The sequence below is a fragment of the Pollachius pollachius genome (assembly GCF_949987615.1).
Source record: "Pollachius pollachius genome assembly, chromosome: 9".
Classification (NCBI taxonomy): Eukaryota; Metazoa; Chordata; class Actinopteri; order Gadiformes; family Gadidae; genus Pollachius; species Pollachius pollachius.
The window spans coordinates 6991851-7001535 of NC_136942.1; positions in this window are offsets into that span (position 1 = coordinate 6991851).

The window sequence follows — 9685 nt, forward strand, 5'->3', positions numbered from 1 at the left end:
TTTATGGCCGTGGTTCTTACAATGTGACGGCTTGGATTTACCTGCGACTGCATTTCCCTGCTGACCTCCCAGGCCCAGGGCCAGCACTGGCACACATAACAACCCAACAACGCGGTGGGAGATCATTCGCAGCGCTGACAGCTGGGGCTGAGCAGCGTACGTGTCGTGCAAAGACTTCTCCCGTGGACTGGGATAACACAAGGAAATATTAGCTCACTCTGCGGTAAAGCTTTGACGTCGAAAGGGGAAAATATGTAAATCAAAGAATAAATTAATATTTTTTTCTACCCCCGCACAACCTGTAAGAGGAGATGCTGATCCTCCAGTGTCCTTTCAGTCCCCTCCACTGTCCTTCCCAAACGCCCGTGTGTCGTTTATCATCTGGCTGCCCTTTGCCTGCCCGAGTAGAAAGGGGGGGGGGGGTCCTTAATCGTGTTCAGACTTTCGGTTAATAGTCCTCCGAAGGTAGGTGCATAGAAAGAACATTCGTTCTAGCTACGACAGGACTGTTTTGAGGTTTCTTCGATTGCCTTTCTGACAGACTGTTACTTGAGTTTAGCGTACTTCTGGAAGCATAACCTCCAGCCAACTGTGTAATTCAGGAACATGGCAAGGTCGTCCGCTCTCTGCCCGCGCCCACTAATACAGTGGACAGGCTCACATTGACCCGCTAAGAAGAGCACACATGCACGCAAACACATGCACACGTGCACATACACACACAGTCACCTGCTCAGAATGACACGCATTCACGCAAACACACGCCCACGTGCCTGTACACACACAGACACACAAGCACACAGAGTGACCTGCTCAGAATAATACGCATGAACGCACACATGCCAATACACAAAGACACACAAATTGACTTGTGGCTCAGAATGACATGCAAACACACGCACACATACGCACACATTGTCGGGCTCTCCTTGCTCCATCCTTTTTTTTTCCCTGTGTTGCAATACACACACACACACACACACACGCACACACACACGCACAAACACACACACACACAAACACACACACACACAAGCCACCGCTGTCAAAACAGATTGGACCATAGCCAATGTGTAAAATGAAATTACAATAGCTGAACAAACTCATTCCTATCGATCCTTTACCCAGGATAAATACCTTTGGCCTTCACTCACTGCAAGAGAAAATAAGTTGCAGCAATTCAATATTCCATATCTGATTTAACAAGTTTTCATGCGTTGCATTTTAATGTGTTGTGAACAAAGCCTTAAAGATAGACCTATTGCTAGGCATGAACCCAGCCCTTTTTGAGGCAATAGCTAATGACATCTGCTGGTGTCTATGAGCCGGAAAGTGCTTGACAGAGATTGATACCAAGCTGTATTGATACCATTATAATCAATACTATTAGTGACATTACCGAGGACACAGTGAAAAATGATATACGCACACACCATTACCCCTTCTATTGCTCGTTTCGGTTAGGGTTTTTCAGAGAAAGGGGAACTCACTCTGTAAACCGTGTGAGATTAAGACCGTTCTGTTGACAGAGATAAAACAGAATATTCCTATGGACATTGTTTAAATCTTGCTTTTAATACTATTATGTTTTATGTACATTTTGCTGTGTTCTCAACAATGCCAATGAAATGTCATGAAACATACAATGATATAAAACAATGTAATAAATGTCCAGTCCACCGGCTTGTTTATCCTGACCTGTCAAGTAAATCTTAACGAATCGAGCCATTCAGCCTTTTCTGCCTCCGCATTCAAGGACGGTAAATCGAGCAATGTTTGGGAATTCAACCCTTTCTCCACATGCCCCTAGTAAACACCTAGGTGAAACTCTTGGGAATTTCCCACAGTGGTCCTTTAAATTAGATTGCTGTCGCTTGGCTATGGAATGGTTCCATTTGGCTGTGGAACAGCAAAGTAGGATCGGGCCACCATTTCCAAATCACTAGTTTCGTTGTTCACATTTCCCCCCCCCTTTTTTTTTATAATGACGTCACAAGAAATTCCTGCATACCAACATACACATGGACTGATCCATATACTGCCACAGGCCACCATATTATAGCATGTGTCTTGATGTCTCATGTTTAATCGCTCATCATGATGAAAAACCACTCCAGGCTTCACCCCGGACCCGAAGCTTCAGAGAGCCCACCCCCCCCCCCCCCCCCACCGGCGAGGAGATTGGCTGGTCTCCCCGCCTCGTGGCCTGCGACACTTCGGTTACCACGACAACAAACGAGAAAGCGACATCGTCGCAGACCACACTTCACACGAGAGTCGTCCCCGTTTGGTATTTCATTTACTTGGTTGTGCTTGTGTAGCGGGAAACGCCCGTTATGAATATCAAGCGCCCCTCCGGTCCGTTCCCCTGCACAAACAGGGTGGGGGGGGGAATTGGGGGCCACTGGGTACCCAGAGGCTACGGCGTATCTGATGGGTAGCCAATTCGCTTTGGTCGCGGGCTTTGAAGATTAAAATGCCATGCATGTGAAAGGCGAAAGCCACGGGGATCAGAGAGTGGATTTACGGTGCGACATGGCGTTGGATCCGATCACCTGTCCAGCTCGGCGGCGGGCCTGCCGAGCCTCCCGGGTGTTGACATGACCTGATTTAGAAATAATTACATGGAAAATAATGAATGAATGGTCACGGGCTCCCTCTGCTTATTATGACAAGCCCTGATGCTGGCATCTCCAACGAGCCATCGCACACACACACACACGCACGCCTGGACGTGCACGTATGCGCACGTAAGCATGCACAAAAAACACACGCATGTGCACGCACACGCACGCCCACGCACACGCAGACAACACACTCCAACACATGCTCCAACACATGTACTGGCACACACATGCGGACGCCCACATTCACCGACATGCACACACACACACACACACACACACACACACACACACACACACACACACACACACACACACACACACACACACACATTCCAAAACAGATGCACACACAGGGAAGTGTTTGAAGCCCCATGTGTCCAGATTGTGGATTGCCATAATCAAAACATGTTTCTCAATAGCAATAAATAATTGAAGGGCATGAATGATTAATTCATGTGGGAACACGGCCATGGATATAAATAGAATACATCCTACATAGTAATACGTTTTAACGTTGCTTTTCAAGGATTCAACTTAACGGTCACTCCATCTGAATCCAACATATGAATCGGTTTTATTTTCTGCCCACACACAGCCTGCTAGTATTTATAACCAGATCCCGGAAAAGTCTAGAGGCTAATTACACATAAACGAAGCCATTCCAGCCTCTCATTAGCATTAAATGTTAAACACTAGTGTAGCTCTGCATCGACATCCGGTCCCATTTCCGATATTAAAACCCCATTCCGGTGTGGACCGAGCGTTTTGACGCATGGCCGACACTTCTCTGATCATTAAACACACGATTTCCCCTGCCGGGTTCGAGCCGAAACCCCCCCACAAGCGTGCGTTGGAACGTTCCAGCTCATCCTCGACAGGCCTGCGCTTCAGAGGCGCTCCGGCGTTTCCATCGTGAGGCGCTCATCAACTCAATACGTTTGTTGGCAAAAAAAAACTTAACCGGCTCTCTCCAATGAGCCTTGTCAATGGAATGAGTTCCACTGGAGAGGGTACACAGTTTGATCTCCGATCGGGGAGGGGGAGGGGTGACGCCGGTGGAGACATGGACGTCTCTCTGCGTCTTCGCTGCACGTGTCATATACGCGGCATGTAACAAACGACTCCTGTCCGTCCGTCTGTGCACATATCCCAGAGAGAGAGATATTCTCAGAGTTCTCTCACTCCCACGGTGTGTGAGCTGGGATAGGGCTGTGCAGGTGCTGAATACAAATATTCAAAGCGAAAATAGGAGGGAAATAAACAAGCGCACACACACACACACACACACACATACAACTGTGCAAAGATCAAAGCGGTGGAGCTATCTGAGTGGGATGAAGGAGAATATTGAGGGGAAACGGGGGGATTGAAAAAATCGGCCTGTCAACTGGGATGACATGACCCAGCACAACAAATCAACAGGCACTTTTGTAGCAATTCATTACAAACGTTTGAGTGGGCGCATCCCTTTTTATCCCAACCCAGCGTGACTCAACACTTGATATTACAATAGACACACTAATATACACATAGCATGAAACCCGATAGCACTCGGCTATTCATAAATACACTTAATTGGCTGATACTAGTGTACGTTCTTCTCGGCTAGAAACAGCTGCTGCAAGTTCTCATCAGGGAATATTAAAGTCTTACATCATCTCCACGATGAAACACAATGAAGACATTATTCTGACGTTAACGATGATCCATATGCTTCTCTTTTTCATCGCATTTCTATCGTGTCTAAGATACCAAGAAAAATTGTTTGTTTTATTACGAATGATAACATACTACTCCATTCAGGTTTTAAGACTTCTTAATCTGTGGATGCCCGGTAGGATGTTGCTCATCCAACCGATGAAGTGGATCAGGTTTAGACGCTGAGATGCTGTATTTAGACCGAATAAACTCCTTGTGTGTACACCATGCATGTTGTGTTCTCAGCGATGACCTTCGGAGGTCTGGAAAACACTTGAGTAGGATTCGAGGGCAGTAGAGTCTGGGTTCCCTGCTGATGTATGACGGATGGTAGACACAGTGGGGTGTATGGGTCCCGATTGCCTGCTGCCTGAGAGGTTAATTGTCTGTGGTCAGACATTCGCCCATTTCTGTCGTGTTGTTGTTGTTATTTTATGTACAGAAACAGACAACAATGACTCTGAACCCCTAGAGAACCCCAAAGCGATGACCTCACCTAGAGTAAATATGAATCAGGCAAAGCCTGCTGTAATGTTGGAGCAGTACTTACTACGTACAAGTTATCCTGAATCTTGTGGACAAGAGGAAATACAATTTACGCCTCCAGGGGCCAGAACAAGGGTCTTTGCAACATTATGTTTAAAGGTCAGACACAACAAATAAGCCTGTCTTGTCAGAGTGGTGGCTGCGGTGACCCTGGGTTAGCACCGAAACCAAAGAGCTTGTGGTGATGGCCCTCTGATAAAACTATTCAGTTCCCATCTCAGGAGGCCTCTGTGTTCCTGGAGGGAACAAAAGATGCAGGGAAGGTGTCTGGGGGGCTTCTGAAAAAATTCTGACAAACAAAATGGTCATGTTTTTTTGCAGGTTTTGCCAGGACCTTCACTGTTAGTCCCCAACACGACATGCTGACAAACGTGATCCTATCTAGAACCGTTTCTCATCTGTAATTGTTTATCGTGTGCTGTGTTATCTCTGTGACATAGCGTGGTTTGTGTAGAATTAACAAGCCTGATTTATGATCTCGATGGAAGGAAGTGGTGCTACACACATACCAAATACCAAAGAGATTTGATCACCAATGCCACTTTTCACTGCTGCGGATGGGCAGGTCGCACACTCTGCTTGCGGAGCGTCAAAATGTCAGAAATACGCGGCATGTGTCAGATCACGGTATGAACCGTATGCAAGGGACGTGTTTATGAAATGTTTTGTTTGTGCCGACTCACGCAGTTCACACATAGCAACTTAAAATAAGGAGTAACTTTAGGCATCTCTAAGCAAGATGCCACCCCCTAACCTGCTCATAAATGGCATCTTACCAAACCAAAGATTACAAAAATTGCTTTGGATATAAACATCTGTATAGCACATCAATGCATGAAAGTCATACACTATCACTAACAAAGCAGCGTCTTTGATAGTGTTAGCTCTGGCTCCAGTGGATGACCTCCTCCTGACTGACCCACGCTGCAGCGCTTGAGAAGCTCAAGGTGGAAACCATCAGCAGAGAGCGCTGCGCACCAGACCCGCTTCATCGATTCCACGCGCTTTTCTCTGCTGAGTCCTTGTCAATACGCCGTCGATACTCCTCTGATTGTGGGGAAGGAGAGTTTTGTTCTTCCTGAAGAGAGGGAGAACCCAGATCTATAGACACAATCAGCAGAGAGGGCATCAGGGTGAGTCTCTCCTGTGTACCATTCAAACCCTATGAATGGGATCCGGCGTTTTATGCTGATTTTAGAACACTTGACTTTCAGAAATATGTCCCCTATACTGCTCAAGGACCGTGCCAATGCCCATGACGAGACCTACCGATGTGTTCACAGGAGACTCACACATAAATTACATACGGCACGGCTGCTGACACTTGTAGACGATGGATGATGAATACTGAATAACTTTATGAATCCTACAATTTATTAAGGCGACCCCAGAACATATAACTCACAAGGCCAAGTGTGCATAGCAGTAGGGTGGTATGGTTTATGTTGTGTTTCAGTGAAAAAACTAATTATATTAGACCTGGTCTCAGACGCAGGAGTTTGACAACGCTATAGTCTGAGTTGGCGGAGTTACGCAGGGTTTCGTTTTGTTACGTAGACCTTCGTCCGAAGTTTCACATATGAGGTTTTGCCGGGTACTAGAAGTCTATTTCTTTTCATTTTTGATAAATCGAGGCTGTGACAGCTTAATCTACGGACATGTCACCTTTTTGACTTATTTTTTTGTAGACCCTACCAATCGATTGGCAAGCCATACCACGTTTGCTTTGGTTTTTGCCCTTCAGGCTTTGCACTCAAGGAAATCACATGCCTCCAGATCCCGCCCCCGGGAAGACAATTGGTCGAAACAAATTTGACGCAGAAGAAAGTGACATTCCCTGTTCACACAGATTTTAGCTCCTCTTAGATCAGACTTCAGATGCTCATTTAAAGTCTGATTTGTGAGTCTATGTAAGCCCAGCAACATTACAATTTAATGGATATTACACAATGACCTTCAGAGAGCAAAATAGTTGTAAAGCTTTTGACCTTGGTCTCCTGAACCCCCTACAGCCAACAAAGAATAATGCAAAGCACACAACCATGTAAGGATTCATGATGATTCCAGGCTGGGGCATTGCTTTACCCTATTCCAAGTTGTCATTTACATTTGGCATTTAAAGAAATGACACCAGTTTCCGGGCAATTTGAATGGGACTGCAATAAAAAAAGGACCTCATCGTGGGTAAATCTAAATCTCACAATAAAGATCAAATAAACGAGAAAGGAAATAAAATAAAAAATCCCCACATAAAATGTCACTTTCACAGCAGTGCAGCTTGCCGACCTCCACTGACCTTCTTGATCTGCTTGTGCCTTGATCGGACGCTACGAGGTGATTGCGCCCTTACAACAGTGTATAAAAAGGACAATCATTTCCTGTTTTAACTTTTTTTTTTCTCCCTTCATTCCTTCAGTTCCCAGCCATGCGTAGCGGGGTGCAAAACCTGTGCTGCTGCGCCCGAGGATAAGCTCACAAACCTTCACCTAAACGACCATGCTCTGCAGCGACAGCAGCTAACCGGCTCTCCCCTCTGTAATAAGAACTGGATTGTTTTAGTTGGTTTGTTTCTTCCAGCTTCACACAGATTAGGTGTGGAATTATGATTTTACCCACGGGACATGAATCATGTTTTCCTCTACACTGCTGATAAGAACACAAGAGCGAGCGGATGACAGAAATAGGAAAGGAAAAGGGAGGGGGAGAGAGGGGAGAGAGGGGAGAGAGGGAGAGGCGAGGGATTCCACATGTGCCACATACTGGTGTGCTGGCACTCACTCGTTTGGGACATGGGATCCAATAAAGTCTGATGGATAGAGTTTCAATATTGGCTTCCAAAAAAACAAAGAGCACCGTGTACTGTGGCACGACTGTGTGCACCATGTTGGGTTGGGATGGGTATTGGCAAGAAAATGATTTAATTGTAATGACCTACTCATGATTACAATATTGTTAAAGCAGAGAAAAGCAATGACAGAACTAGTTCCCATGATTTGAGCCAGACATGTTATACTAGCACAAAACATGTGTGAACCATTTAACAGCAAGCGCCATGCGCCGTGGATCTATATAATATTGGGGGGGAAAAGGTTGTTTAAATTTAGTTTGTGAATCTATAAAATATTGGGAAAATGTTAATTGCGATAATTTGTGCAATCATTCTTTCAACACAAACCCAGTGTGTAGTGAGGGCCTTATTTTATGCCTTAATGATTCCTTGATTTACTAGACATGCTGCTACTTAAAGAGCATTTTCATGCGTGCCACACACCTGGATAATGAGGCAGTGTGGTTATTAGCATTGCAGTTGATCAGGTTTAAAAACATGAGGAATGAAAGAAGTGTGGTGAAAATCCACAGGTCTAAGATACACACTTACATCACTGGCACAAACACAACCGAGCAGAATCTCAGAGGTCATTGGTTGGAGAGGGGAGGCAGCTTTGGTTTTATGCCATGTGCAAGAAGCACCAATGTGCAGAATTATGGCCAACGGCCTTGAAGAAAGGGATTGTTGTTTGTCAGAGTGCCAGCTGGGAAACACATTGATCAAACGTACCTGTATCTAAAAAAAGCATGTCCACAGAAGGACAAGAGGAAAAACAATTTCACAAGCCATTGAAACGTTCAGTTGCAAAGACTGCATTCCTCTGTCCACCGTTATCTCAAAGACTACAAACATTGTTTCCTTCTTAAATTCGGTCAAATGTGTATCTGGTCATTGTTCAAAGAATCTTAAAATCACAACAAAAACGTTGATCCGACCATGTTTATTCTCTGCATGGAAAACTAAACCAACTTCAAAAAACACCAGGCTGATTGGTGTTGATCTGGACTTCCTGTTATCTGCGTGTACACATCTGTTTCGTGGTCGTCTCCAACCTCCGTTTTTCACAGAGTCTGGCTGTTTGTCCAGGGGGTCATCCCCTGATGTGCAGTCCTTCACACGAAACACGGAAGCAATTCATCAACCCCTTCGGCAGCCCCTGTTGGTCGCTCCCACCTGCTGGATTGCGGGGGTTTGGCCATTGATTTTCCAGTTATTATCAACAGCAAATTATTGAATGTCAGAAGATTAAGTGTTTGGGGTCCTCAAGCATTCGTTCGGAGATGGCTTCGACGCCAGCCCTGCTGGCATTGCCATGGCAACCGGCCGTTTTTCTTTTTTTGCATCTGAAACAGGGCTTTTGCCTGGGGGGTGGGGGGGAGACGGCTTTCTGAAATGAGACCTGGTTTCAGCAAAAGGCATCGCCAGGTAGCAAGGTGCACACAACGACAGATGACCAAACTTGAGCGTGCCCAATGGGATGGCAGTGGGCAGGAACACACAGGAGAGATCATTATTTAGATAGCCTAACAGATGATGTACACCATAATTGCCTGGCCTTTGATGGGCACTTTTCTTTATATTATACACTGTACACATTCAGTCAGCCTGGTCCTAGTGGGAATCACAGCAACCCCCCCCCCCCACACACACACACACACACACAAGTTAACACCGTTTTCTCCCAAAGGACAACCGCAAATAATTGTAGCCTCAAGAAAAAATATGAGCAACAACTGGAATCCAGGTCCTTAAATTCACCGCTGCCGAGGAAATCTGTTGCATTAACTTATGAGCTAATATTTCTTCCAGGCCGCCATCTATTAAAAAGATGTATGGTGGTGCCTTGGGTTTTATTGATCTGTCCATAGATATAGTTGATGGACCCTAGATAGCTGGAGGACACACTCGGCCCTCCTCACCGCTCATGTTGGACAGCCATCTTCTGCTGTGACCCCTGGACTTGAACATCAGCGGTCCTCCTATG